This window comes from Triticum aestivum, chromosome 7D, assembly GCF_018294505.1.
Source record: "Triticum aestivum cultivar Chinese Spring chromosome 7D, IWGSC CS RefSeq v2.1, whole genome shotgun sequence".
Classification (NCBI taxonomy): domain Eukaryota; kingdom Viridiplantae; phylum Streptophyta; class Magnoliopsida; order Poales; family Poaceae; genus Triticum; species Triticum aestivum.
In genome coordinates this window covers 3,534,129-3,549,082 of record NC_057814.1, presented here as the reverse complement: position 1 = coordinate 3,549,082, position 14,954 = coordinate 3,534,129, and the positions used below count along the sequence as shown (strand labels likewise).

At 46.3% G+C, this 14,954-nt stretch overlaps 1 pseudogene; it reads left to right on the top strand.

Moving 5' to 3' along the window:
- Window positions 1–983: 983 nt before the first annotated feature.
- LOC123166659 (leucine-rich repeat receptor-like serine/threonine-protein kinase At1g17230) lies at window positions 984–3,181 on the top strand (annotated as a pseudogene).
- Window positions 3,182–14,954: the final 11,773 nt, after the last annotated feature.

Here is a 14,954-nt window from a genome sequence, read left to right as displayed (position 1 = left end):
TATGCATGACCTATATGGGTGATAGGAAGAGAGGAGCCGTCTCCGACGGTGATATGGTTGGAAGTATGGACAGGATATGAGGTGTGAAGGTTACCGGGATAGGCCGCCATGTGAGCGGTGGCCCCGGTGTCCATCTACCAGTCGCCGCCGCCGGTGTAGCTGGACGGGGAAGGAGCGGTGTGAAGAGCCGCCAGAAGGGCCGGGTCCCACAGTGCCGGTGGGAGAGGCTGCGGCGGGGCCGTCAGGGGCAGCAGCGGCAGCCCGCCTGGCTGCGGCTGCTGGCCGTAGGGCGCCGCATAGTGCTGCGGCGCGGCGTAGAACGCCTGGTGCGATGGTGGCCGGGCGCTGAGAATACCCGGGGCAGGAGCACGGGGAACCGGCATGGAGTAAGCACGGGGAACCGGCATGGAGTAAGCGTGCACAACAATCATAAACCGGAATTCGTCAAGGTAACCTAGTTTCGAAGAGCACGTCACAAGGATTTCAAAGGTGGAAACGGATCTTAATTCGGATTCGTGGTTTAAAAGTTATGGCTTTTTAAAAATACATAAATCATGAATTAAATGCTAGAAAGTCATCCACGCCACGCCATGCAGGAAAAGAGCCAACAATCGAATGCATGCATGTGAATCATTTAATGTACTGTTGATGGGTTGTTTCTGTTTAGCCATTTGAGATAATAAAATATTTCCTAATCAAATGATGAAGACAAATACTTTCCAAAAAAGATCAAAGTTTTCTTATTTTGACGGGCTGCTCCGGATTGGCAGGGAGCAGCCGGCCGCTGTGTAGGCGTGTCCAAGTTTGTTTTATGTGCTGTCGTCGGATGTACCTATCAAACGCTTGTGGCAGGTTCTGCAGAGTTCCATGCCCACCTTTGTCCAATATGTATAACATATCGACAGAGGTGTGCTCCGACTATTTAATGTGCTCCCATCGACTCTCTGAACCAGAGCCAATTCCATCCAGCCTAGCAGCTACCCATGGAGATGCAGACACCCAGAACGATTGCCACTCTCACCATGATCATACTGATGATGTTGATGTCCACCTCTACCGCGCTTGTGCCGGCCCCGGCGTTGCTCGGAGTACAGGCGAGCGCGCTCATTGCTTGGAAAGCCAGCCTCGACTACCAGAGCCAGCCTGTCCTGCAGTCTTGGGGAAACACGTCGGTGCCCTGCAACTGGCGCGGCATCAGGTGTGGTACTGGTGTGCATTGGGGCCGACGTCACCCACTGATCAGTGGCATCTCTTTGCGTGGGATGCAACTGAGAGGGACGCTGGAGTCCCTCAACTTCTCGGCCTTGAAGACCTTGACATGCCTCAACCTCTCGCACAACCACCTCACTAGGACCATTCCTCCTAGTATTGAGGTCCTCGAAGAGCTCAACGTTCTCCTTCTACAAGGCAACCAGATAAGAGGCTCAATTCCACTATGTCTGGCAAATCTTACGAAAATTCATTCCTTAATGCTTCAGGAAAACAAAGTCTCTGGTGAAATACCAAGGCATATATGCAACATGACTAGTCTTGTGACCCTCAACTTGTCATACAATCACTTAGATGGTAATATCCCTTCTGAAATAGGCCACCTGAATCACTTGGTTATATTAGATTTCTCTAATAATAATCTTTCCGGTACAATACCAAGCAATGTAGGTGATTTGACTAAACTCACTACCTTGTACCTTTACCGCAACCAACTTAATGGACACATCCCTCGAGAACTTGGTCATTTGGTCAACTTAAGGTACTCGCTCCTTAGCTACAACAAGCTTATAGGTTACATCCCAAATAGCTTAGGAAATTTGACAAAACTCACTACCTTATACCTCGGCATGAACCAACTTTCTGGGCAAATTCCACGAGAACTAGGTTTGTTGTTGAACTTAGAGGACTTGGATCTTGGAATCAACAAACTCACAGGTTCCATGCCAACCATCTTAGGAAATATGACCAGACTCACTACATTATACCTTCACCACAACCAACTTTCCGGGCAAATTCCACGAGAACTAGGTTGGTTGTTGAACTTAGAGGACTTAGAGTTTAGCAAAAACACTTTAACTGGGTTCGTTCCAAACAGCTTAGAAAATTTGACAAAACACACTACCTTGGACCTTTTTAGTAACCAACTTTCTAGTCGAATTCCACGAGAATTAGGTTGGTTGCCGAACTTAGAGTATTTGGATCTTAGCACCAACACATTAACTGGTTCCATCCCAAACAGCTTAGGAAAGTTGACAAAACTCACTACCTTGGACCTTTACAGTAACCAACTTTCTGGTCGAATTCTTCAGGAACTAGGTTGGTTGCCGAACTTAGAGTATTTGGATCTTAACATCAACTCATTAACTGGTTCCATCCCAAATAGCATAGGAAATTTGACAAAACTCACTACCTTGTACCTTTACAGTAACCAATTTCTGGGAAAATTCCACGAGAACTAGGTTGGTTGTTGAACCTAGAGTACTTGGATCTTAGTAACAACACACTAACTGGTTCCATCCAAAATAGCATTGGAAATTTGACAAAACTCACTATCTTGCACCTTTTCGATAACCAACTTTCCGGGCACATCCCTGGAGAACTAGGTTACCTTGAGAACTTAGAGCACTTGATTCTTTACTCCAACACACTAACAGGTTCCATCCCAAACAACCTGGGAAATTTGACAAAGCTCACGGCCTTGTACCTTCACCACAGCCAACTTTCTGGGCGAATTCCACGAGAACTAGGTTACCTTGAGAACATAGCAATCTTGGACCTTAGCTACAACAGACTAACAGGCTCCATCCCACACAGCCTATGCAATTTGGCAAAACTCACTTCCTTGTACCTTGTCACGAATCGGATTTCTGGAAACATTCCACTAGGACTAGGTTCTTTGTTGAACTTAGAGGACTTGATACTTACCGACAACACATTAACAGGTTCCATCCCAAACAACCTAGGCAATCTCACGAAACTCACTAACATGCTCATTCCTTGGAACCAACTTTCTGGCCACATTCCTCAAGAATTAGGTTATTTGGCCAACTTAAAGGTGTTGTCTCTTGAAAATAATGCCCTAACAGGTCCCATCCCAAATAGCCTTGGCAATCTGACAAAACTCGTCCAATTGTACATTTCAAGTAACCAACTTTCTGGCAACATTCCCGGAGATCTATTATATAATTAAGACAACAGACAAACGAGCCATCACGTTCGTCCACATATGTAAAAAAATATATGATCCGTTAATTCTATTAGTAACGGTTGAGATTAGAAGATAGAAAAAGTAACGTAGAATAATAATCATGTGCAAAACCGATTGTTGGCACGTACATGTGTAAAAGCCGTCTGATCATGCACGTACAAGGAAACACCAAATAGCAGAGGTCTAATCCATCACGTATATAAATAAACATGTCCTATCCTACTACAACACGTATAGGAAAGCACTTACAATTGAAAAAAGGAGATAACGATCGGCCACAGCTGGCCGTTAAAAAACTAATACTACACAACTGGCCCACAGCCCAACATGCACTCGGATCGTATATGCATTTCTTCCCTTAATTAGTTCTGTAGCTGTAGGCTACACTAGCCACTCAAAAAAATGTAGCACTAGAAAATAAAATAAAATATACTACAAAGGATGTAACACTATGCATCTGCTCTCAAAAATAGTTAGACCGTAAACAGGATTTTTATAAAATAATGCATATATAATATAAGATACATCTTATTTATAATATGGGTGTTGTTCTCAAAAGATACTAAGACTATAAAAATTAGTAATCACTGTCAGTGTTTTCTTAAAAATAGTGTAATATAATATAAGGCATGTCTTATTTGTGGTATGGTACGCAAATGCATACTCATGTGTTTACACATGACACTCCAAGCAACACCCAGGCGATGTCAATTTTTCTACTTTGGTGGAAATCAATGTAATAGCAGTGCCACTCCTCGATCTTAACTTGGACAAAAAATTTGGCCAGATTTATAGAGTTTATTCTATAATAAAATTTGAAATAAGAGATAACAAATAAATAGCAGTTTGATTTTTTACGTACTCCATATGAAGCCCATAAAACCTTAACCCTACAAGAAATTTCATATCAAAATTAGAAATTAGTTTTTTTTTCAAGAAAACTGATAGGGAAGGTCTATACAACTTTTTCGTTAAATAGTAAAAACCTAACCTAAACTTGCATAATGATGACTTCGATCTGGATGGCTGGGTTGTACTATTATGGAAGCAAAGTGGTGTTGTCACTACAATGTAAAATTAAGCAACAATTTATGGCAGTGCGCTAACAAAATTAAGTCTGTACCAAGATGATAGGATGTGAGTACAATTAGAAAGGCATGTTACATTGAAAGTGATCGAGCGAGCCAAAAATTGAGCCATTTTTTATGAATATAAAAGGAGAATATGCAATCAAAATGAGTGAGGCCAAAATCAAATCATGTGATGGCGAATAGAAGTTCATAATAGCTTATGCATCCAAAATAACTGTACAAGAAAGTAGGAACTTAATTTAATACAGTATTTGTAAAATTCGGTATAAGACTAAAAAATTGACATTTGACAAGCAATTCAAGCTTTACTATAATTTAAAATATATGTCTACTAACATAATAGTATCTTACATACATAATTTATCTTACATAAGGAAGCTAGCCGCGCAAATGCGTGGGTCACACTGCTAGTTTAGGTTATTTGATCAACTTAGAACAGTTATCTCTTAGAAATAATGCACTATTAGGTCTCCCCACCCCGACACTCCTGCTCCTTCTCACATGACAAAACCTCCAGCTCCAGCCGTGGTGCTGCTGCACAAGCTCCTCCTCACGGCGGCCGACTTGGCCTCCTCCTGTGCGCTCGTCCTCAGCGCCATCACGGCGCTCACCAGCAACTAGGCCGCCGTTGCCGCGGCGGCCCTCGCCCTCGACCTCACTCGCATGTGCCACCGACGTCGTCGCCACGCTCTCCTGCGAGCACGCACGCCTGGGCCGTCCCTGAAGCACCCGCCGCCTCCAAGGACAAGGCGGATGTCGCCGCCTACCTCAGGACTCTCCTGCTCATGTCCTCCGACCTCGTGGTCACCAGCGTCCCTACAGCGGCCTTGTTCTCCAAGGTTCTCGCCGTGCACAGGGCCTTCAGGTGCTCACGGGCGGTCTCGTGTTCCGGTACAAAAGCTCGGGAACAGGGATGCCACTGGCCGTGCAGTTTGTACGTACGGTAGGTGCACTCGATGTGAAACCCCAGCAGCACTGCCCGGAGCACTGCTTCTGTGCTAATGCTGCTTAGGGATCGGATCATGCTACTGACGGAAAGGGCACCAAGATGTTTTTTCGCGTGGATTCTGCAGTGGTTACAGATTGTGAATGGAGCCCCTACAGTACAGGGTAAAGTGAAGAAACCTATGGAGAGCAGTGAATTAGGGAGGAGAGATTCCCTAACGTTCCCAAGGTATGAATTATAAACCATTGTGCACGGTGTTGTTACTAATGTTGAGTAGATTTCAAAAGCATCTTGAACAAATAGCCATCCAGTCAATTCTCTGTATAAATGTTTATCCTTAATCCTGCTAGGGAACACGTGGCTTTGGGGGAGATGCAATGGCCATAAGGCGGAGCGCACTTGCAATAATAACAGATAAGCTATATTTGAGATGGACAGTGTTGTTGAAATTGATGCGCCTGCATTTGAGTTGAGATGATGAAGACTCTAATTAAGTTGGTCTAATGAAACCACTATTGTTATTGCATTTAACTCGCTCACCTGTCATGATCTCTGCTCCCTCTAATGCTACTGAGCTACTCTGGAGTAGGAAGGCAAGCCAGTGTGGCGCCCAAGGAAGCAGCGGCCCAGTCACTGCTACGACCCAGCCACCTGGGGAGACATGTAGGAGAGCAGGCGCTACTTACCAGAGAGCCTGAAGCGTAGTGTGGGCCTTGTGTGTTTTATTCAGACTACTGTACCTCTCCTCTCCTCACCTTTTCCCTCCTCCTCTCCAATTCCTTCCCAGATCCTCTTGTATGTATGAACTCTAGAACTTGAATTCCAGCACGTAATTGCGGACTGCTGAGTGGGGCACATAACATCGCCGCCATGACGAAAACGCTGTTGAAGAAATCTTCTAGGGGCTGTGTCAGACGCAGGGAGGCCTCGGCAAAGGTTTTAACGCTGACGCCTGGCTGCAAGAAATAATGGTGGGAGTTAAAAGCAGAAAACCACCACATTTGAGGCTTCGTTTGCGGAAAACTATCTAGTCTCTAATTATTTGTAAAAGTCACCGCGTATCTGGTAAACTTTTTGCAAGAACGACTAATCGCTTGCTTTGGAGCGTTTGAGGGCGTTTCTGACATGTAGGGCCAGGCTGACTTGGCAAAACAATTTGCGTACATGCCCTTGAATTAGAAAAAAGAAGCAATCAACCCCGTGCACAACTGCCGCGGGATGCCGCGCCCTGTCCCTGTCGTCGGTCTCGTCGGCGGCGGAGATGGGCTACGACCGCTGCGGAGGACGCGGCCGGCGTGTGCGGGCTGTACCTCAGCATGTTGAAGGGCGTGTTCGCGCACGAGGTCAGGGGCGCGTGCTCCCGGCGGACGAGGGACGTCGCCTCGCTGGAAGCCAGGGGCGCATGCTCGAGCGGGAGGTGGGAGAACGCCTCGCCGGGGCGCATGCTCGCGCCGGAGAAGGGCGGCCGCCTCACCGGAGCCGTCAGCAGGCTTCGCCGAGGCGCGTGCTCACGGGAGGAGGGAAGCCGTGCCACCGGGACCGGCGGTGCTCGCCCTGATGCAGTCTGGGTGCAACTCCACTATCTACTACAACCTCCAGGCGGCCGCCCTCGTCGCGGACCCGCCAGCTCCACTGCCGATCTCCGCGGCCTCTGCGCCATCGCCGTCACCGCGGCGACCGCCAACGCCTCCGCCATCGCGTTCGTGCTCGCCAACACCACCTGGGGCACACCAGAGCCCGGTAGCGACGGGCGCACACAACAGGTGCCGACGCTCCTGATGAGGACCTGCGCCGGCAAGTACGGCGAGGCGGAAGGAGGTAGTCGTCCACACGTGGGGGAGGGGGTGATTGCTTTTTCTTTTTTGATACAAGGGTGTGTGTGCAATTTCTTTGCCAAATTAGCTCCTTACAATCTGGGCCTACCTGCCAGAAAGTGATGAAACGCAACAAATCGAGCGATCAGTGCTTTCTGCAAAAAGTTTACCAGATATGCGGTGGCTTTTGCAAATAATTAGGGACCATGTAGTTTTTCACAAACGAAGCCTAAAATATGGTGGTTTTCTGCAATTAACTCATCATGGTGAACAAGGTACTCGTTATGACGTCCCTCCGCCTAGGCCCCACCTCCTCACCCTAGCCGCCGGGCAAGCCCGGGGCGCCAGGGATGACGGCGGCGGGGCCTCGGTTGCCCTGCCTCTGCGTGGGGAACCCCGGATCTAGAGCGGCGACTCCACTGGCAAGACACAGCCGGCTAGCAGCCGTGCAGGCGGTGGATCTGGCGTCCCGGCCGCGCGGGGGCGGGATCCGATGGTCGTTGGCGGCCGGCGGCGGCTTCTGCGGCAGTCCGTGTACGCGATCTGGCGCCTCCCCTCCTCCCGGTTCGGCGTGCGGGCCAGCCTGGTCGGGCCGCGCTTCGTCTTGGTCGTCGGTTCTGTACAGGAGGCACTGCTGGTGGCGGAGATCTAGTTCGGGTGAAATCCCTGGCCGACCATGACCGGCCGCGCAGACGACGAAGCCTGAGGGCGACGTTCCCCTCCTTGGAGCGTCGGTATGGATTGATCTCCTCACTTCCCCTTCCCCTAGGTCTCCCGGGCGCCCTAACTTTGTTGGGCGGCGGCGGCGCTCACAGCGTCGTTTCATTCATGAAGGCGCCGCTTTGGGAACCTTGGGGTTGGGTGGCGCTTGTGAGTGGTGGGCGACGGCGGTGGTGCGGCCCTATCCTAGCATGGATTTACGTCTGTTGCTTGGAGATAGACTCACGTAGGTGGAGGTCGTCGTCTGGCGTCGTGGTGGCGTCAATGGCGGAGGACCTGTCAAGGCTCACGTAGGTGGAGGTTGTCGTTTGGCGCCGTGGTGGCGTCAATGGCGGAGGACCTGCCAAGGCTCGCGTAGGTGGAAGTCGTCGTGGTGGCGTCGATGGCGGAGGACCTGGCAAGGTTGTCACCTCAATCTCCTCAGAAGATGGACCAGTGGAAGATGGCGGCCGCGACACATGTGAGTTCGTCGGACCGGTTTGAGCCCCGGACCCGGTCGGGGATTCCGGCTTTAGATGTTAGGCTTGGGTGAGAGGTCTGGATATGTGGCCCAGCTTGCACCTCTTCATCATTTGCATAGGAGTAGCGTCAGATGTTGCCAAGATACGGATTCAGGCATATTGTTGTTCTACTTTGTAAGATCCTCGAGAATAATCAATAAAATGGCCGCATGCATCTCCCAGATGCAGAGGCCGGGAGTCATCCTTCTTTTCTAAAAAAAAGTAATAATAATAGATGGCAAAAGTATGAGCTGCACACCTGAAACTTGTCGCCCTGAGAACTGAGAAGAATAGACTTGTTTACCATGATGGATCTTATCGGCAGCCTCCAGGTTGGCGCTCCACAAAGTTTTTGTCTTCGTCCTTGTTAAATACGCTCGTGTTGACCTGTGTGTTGTTCCACGGTAAGGCAAGAGATGTTGAGGCAGTGGCAACCGATACTACTCTGTTGGTGATGGGCAAGCCTGGTTCATGACTCAAGCTGCACTCTGAGTCTGTCACACAGTTGAGATGACAGGGTGCGTGTCTATGTAAAAACATCCAATTCCTCCCAAGCAGACTCGATTTGCTTTCCACTTGTAATTCGAGCTGGCCTCAAGTACCACTCGGCAATCTTTGGAAAACCATTGGTTCTTGAAAATGCCTCCATCTGCAAGGGTCCACCTTGCAGACCATCACCCAAAAATTTAGGATGCTTAAATAAATTTCAGCAAAGGCGCTAAGCGCATAAAACTTGAACACGGAGATTACATGGTATAATATGGCATTCCAGGTTGCAAATGCGCAATGTTGCAATTAACTGTAGTTTCTAATTTAAGAATATTCCAAATAAATGAAGAATCTTAAGGTTTTAGCACTATAAGATTTCATACTTCAGCTGCCGTATGTGATGCCAGATAAGGGCAGTTTGCACGCGCCATAAGCACCGACCGGACTGTTTCACAGTTAATTCACTCATCCACCTGATATAAAATGAAGAAACAACAAGTCACTTGAAAAGAGCTTTTTTTACGGTACCTTATACTGCTATTGGAAAAAAGCAGTATAAGCCTCATCTAACCGTTCATTTCTAGAGTATTATGGACCTGTTCAAAGGGTAAAAAAAAAAATTTAATGTTCACCGGGGGCGGAGAGTTTCCCCCACCTGAATATATTTGATGATCAGGGGAGAACCCCAGGGAAGTGTTTTACAGATGACCGTGTCCAGAACTTCTCTCGTAACCATAAACGAAGATCGATTCTCCGCCTCTGCACCGTTCAGCCGTTAGCCGCCACCGGGTTTGCCTGGACATTGGCGACCTCCGCAACTTGAAACAGCAATTACGCCAGATGTTCGAGCGCTCGCCTCATCGGGGAATGGCTCCTCGGACATTGCTTTGCAAGCATGTGGTGACCGGCTGATTGTCATTGGGCATCCAAGAAATGCTACTGGTGGCACAGTGGTTGAGCTTCATGCATGGATCCCGGATGAGCAACCGGCCATGTGGAATTTGGTTGCCACGGAGCCATTAAGCCGTAAGTTCGCAGTAAATTGGAGATTTACTTTGCCGTAATGGGTTTCTGAGTCTGTCCATTGAATAAAGATTGGAAGCATGCTTAACTAGCGGCAGCATTTCGATCAACAGCAATTTTAGTGCTTTGCGGAAGCTTTTGACCAATACTTGATTTATCTTTGGGCTTTCGCTCCAACAAAGGCATGTTTTTTTCTATTATGAACATACTCCATAAGGTACCTACCTTATATTCAATACCATCCTAATTTTTCTTTGCCCAATTTGATCCATGATATGCTTTTGTTGAACTGCGTTATCAAGTTCTTCGTATTAATGATATGGTGTTCTGCAGTGTATGTTGTGTAGTGTTGGAGAACCTGAGGAGCACTTGTGCCTTGTGTGCTCTGTTCCTAAAGCGTGGTTAAGTGCACACTGATGTTCTATTTATGTACGTAGTTGAGTTGTGAAGCTTAGCTGCCGCAGACCCCTTGATGATGGATGCCGTCAATTCGTTCTGTCGCAACCTCTGCTTTTGCTCTGTTTTCTCAACTCTGCTTTACCTCTAGTTAGCCTCCTCTACTCCTCTGCTTTGCTCTGCTTTCTAAACTCTGAATATTTGCATGTCCCTTCCTCTGCTTTTGCTTTGTTTTATGAGCTCTGAATATTTGGTTGTAGCTTCAGACCGGTTTCAGGCGTCAGGTTGACTCCACTCGGGGCCTCACAGACAATCTTCCTCCTTCCGACCACGGGACAGACGGACGGAGATGCTGCCGCCCTCCTCACGCTAATGGCGGTTGCTACCTATCCTCTCTTTCTTTTTAACAAGGATAATACACACTAGACTGCGTGATACTCGATCTACAGCGTCAAATCTACTTCACCAAAGACACACCATCCAGAATGGTTGAAATGTTCAGTTATTTTCTTTTCCAAAGAATGAGCAATCGAATCAGCGAAATCGGAACGGTCCTGCTCTGGACGGAACTTTCATGCGTAAATTATTGTGATATAAAAATGGATCGGTGGATTGCATGTACCCCGTCTCGAGCCTGGTGTTTTCACTTTCGTCAGACAGAGAAGTCGACAGGGTCGGTTAATCTTGCTCGAGACAGAGCTGGGTTGTGTTTCAAGTATCAGGTTGGCATTTTAAGTAGCTGCAGCTTCTGTTGCCTCGACAGCTGGGTTGTCCCTTTAAGCCTTTGGGCATTGTGCTATCAATTTCTGATGCGGTAATGGTGGATTCTTAGGTGCTGGATGTACCGCTATGGTTATGGGGACTCTTCTCCTAAAGACGATAAAGCGCTTCTCATAAGTTTGTCCTGAATGCACATGAGTTTGTTTCTCATGAATTCAGATTTGGTGACTTCCTGCTATCCTGTGACAGTCCATCATTTATGTTTATGTTGTTGGACAATGGTTCCATGAATGTAATCAGGACATCACTTGCCGATTATGTGTGTCCTAAATTATGCGTGCTAATTGTGCATACTAATCTTAGAATGAAAATAATATAATAGAATGTTGCACTTTACGCCAAACACTACATTTGGTACAGAAATAATAATTTGGGGGATTGCAAATGGGAATTCGGGATGGAGGTTTGTTCCCCTGCTTGGTAATGGCAACTCACGGTCTTTTTTTTTTTGAAAAGGAGGATATCCCCCGGCCTCTGCATCAAAACGATGCATGCAGCCATCTTATTACAGATGAAAACACTAATACTAGAAAACAAGTTTCCCCATTCTCCTCGCATTATTTGATTTGCTGCTTGGGACTCAAGAGACGAACAACTCTTCTCTGCTATGCAACTGAAGCTCCTGAACAACATGTTAATGGCGGACGGAGACGCTGCCTGCCCCTCTCCTCGCGTCAATAGCGGATACTACCTTTTTTCCCTTGGAGCACCGACCGGACTATTTCAGAGTTAATTCCCTCGTCCACCTGATACAAAATGAGGAAACAACGGGTCAGTCGAAAAGGACATGGAATTTTACTCACATACAGGTTGTTTGAATGGATCGTTTGAAGAACTTGGCGACATCCAGCTCCAAACAGACCCACTAGGCTGGGCAACTCTGTTGATCTCCAGCGACATAAGCTGAACTTCCTCTGTTTTTCTGAACTCTGAATATTTGCATGTACTAGTTAGCTTCATCTGCTTTTGCTCAGTATTCTGAAAATAAGAAGAGTTGGCAACAACAAATGTACTGTATGATCGAAGAGAATCAGCAACCTGTTCTGGAATCAAACACACCAATTGTTGAAGAAACCACACGAACGGAACCACCGACTTCATCCCTTGTCGCCCCATGCCTTTGTATGAGCTCCATGTGTTGGGGATGTACACGGAACGGAAGGGTATTTCTCAACAGCCCAATGGTGAAGAGCGTGGTTGCAAGGCATGGTGGCGTGCTGTGGCGGCTTGGATGTGGAGGCGATGCGGCGGTCATGAAGCCGTGGTGTGGTGCGGCAGCCCCACCGATGGCGATTTTTGTTGTTGTTGTTCTCCATGTTACAAAGTCTTCTCTTTTGCCGAGCATATGAACTTGGCAAATCATATGTGCCAAGTGGCAACAACGCTGTTGTCCGCTCTGTTCCGTCTGGTCTTTTTTTTTATGTCGTGTACTGGCTTTTGACACTCAGCAAATGCGCGACAGAACTATGAGTAGGCAGAGCCAATGGGCAAGCAATACTTGCCAAAGCCAAAAGTTGACAATGAGAACTAGTGTCAATGTCAGGCACAAAATGCCTGCATATTTTGTCATATTAAAACTAGCTTATCTTTCTGGTTTGATATGAATCATATCACTACCTGCATATTTCGTCATGCTAAAACTACCTTGTATAAATAGGAGAAAACTAATTGAGATGAAGAAGAAGTTGATTGGAATGGTATGTTTAGAACATTTTATGAAAATGTGAGGATTAAGATTGCTTGCAGGGACCCCAGGAAAATTCCTTTTGAGAGACTAATTGAGATGAAGAAGAAGTTATTCTTACTTGGCTTCACTGTGGAAGGCTTTGAACGGGTGGGAGGCAAAAACTCTGTGGTAGAAATTGAAGATGAGAATGGAGATGATGATCTTGAGGAAGATAATGGTAACCAAGAACCAAATGATTTATCCAAGAACAATGATGATGATGAACTTATTGATGATGACACTGCCATTGATGATCTTGATAAGGCAAATTTTAAAGCCCAAGGTGGTACTAGCTCTTCTGCTGGGAAAAAAGGTGCAACACAATATTTGACTGCCAGGGGGATGATCTGGAAAATTTCACTATGGAGTGCCTTTCAAACAAGGAGAATGTGGTTGAGAATGAGGTGAATGAGAAGATGTGCTCTTTGACTGAGGGTGCCCTGATTAACAAAAGTGAGGGGATTTGTACTCCTGAAAAAACTTGGCCTAAAAAAGATGATGATGGTAATCAAAGTGACAATGTGAGCTACTGTTTGAACCTCCTAAACTCTGTAGACATGTCTGTGTCTGATGATGATGAATACGAGGAAGAGGTGGATGTGGGAGTTCTCTCCCCTGGGACTGTTTAGAAAATTCAAGAATCTGGCATAAAACGTTCATTATTGGAGATTTTGGACCAAGCCAGATCTGGTGGAAACAAGGAAGACAGGAACTTAAAGTGGGGCCCTGTTAAAGCCCAGAAGTATGACACTAGGCTGCATGGGAATGTGGATATGAAGAAGAATCTGGAGATTCCTCCAACTTTCAAAGGTAAATATTTCCCTACCAATGATTCTTTCCTCCTTGCTAGTCAAGTTGTTCAAGTAGGTCTTGCCATTGGTAAGAATAATGATAATATGTTTGACATTATAGAAGATCTTAAAGTTCAAGAACAAAAAAATGCATTGCCTTTGCTGATAATGAACCTGAAGTAGCTTTACCTGATAATATTGATCTGACACAAGAAGATTTAGTTGGGACTCCTGCTAGTGATGGCTCTGTGACATCAGTTGGCACTGCTGATGGTACAGATCAATCCCCTGCTGTCCTTACTAAGGTTAAGCCTTGTGGCTTACCTCACCCTTTTAGAATAAACTGATGATAGATCTTATCTGGAATATCAGAGGTCTAAGTAAGCCTGGTAAAGTTCAGTGCCTTTGTGATGTGATTACTAAAGCTAATCCTGATTTCATTGGTTTTCAAGAGACTAAGAAAGAAACTATTTCTGAGGGTTTCCTCAGAGCTTTGGATGGCAAAAAGCTTTTTAGCTGGCATTTTCTCCCAGCTATAGGGACTGCTGGGGGTATTTTAGTTGGCCTTAAAAATGAGGTGATTGGGTTTACCAATAATAGATTTTCTGTTAGGGCTACTGTTAAGAATAAATGGGATGGTTTTTTGTGGCATTTAGTCATAGTTTATGGTTCTTCCTACCCTGAATTCAAAGTGGATTTTGTTTCTGAGTTGCATGACATCTTTGAATCCAGCTCTTATCCTATTTTGATTTGTGGTGACTTCAACCTAGTGAGAGAGAGTAAAGAGAAGAGCAATGGCCTTGTTGATCAACAAAGTTCTTTGTTGTTCAATGACTGGATTAACAGATGGGGTCTTATGGAAATTTCTATTTCCAACAGGAGATTTACTTGGTCTAATAATCAGGAGAACCCAGTTTTTGCTGTCCTGGATAGGGTTTTTTCTTCCATAGATTGGGATGGTCATTTCCCCATGTCTTCCTTGGTTGCCCTACCCAGGGCTGGCAGTGACCATGCCCCCCTGGTGTTAGATACTAGGGGGAGAAGAAATCATGGATCTAAGATGTTCAGATTTGAGAAGTGGTGGCTCTCCCAACCTGACTTCAATCAGGTTGTGGAAAATGCTTGGAAATCTGCTTCCTCTAATATTTCCTCGGTGGATAATTGGATGGTTAAGTCTAGGGTTCTCAGGAAGAAAATCAAAGGATGCTCTTAAAAAAAGGGAAAAAACATCCTGGTGGAGCTAGACAAGCTGGATGTCTCTTCTGAGACACAAAACCTTTCCCCAAGTGATTTTGCTAGATTAGGAAATCTCAAAAAGGAATTGGAAGATATTTGGAGAAAAGAAGAAACTGCTTTGTGGTAGAGGTCTAGAGATAGAAAGATCTTGGAAGGAGATAGGAACAATGCCTATTTCCAAGCATTAGCAAATCAAAGACACGGGAAAAACCAGCTTTCAGAATTAGATGGCCCCAATGGGGT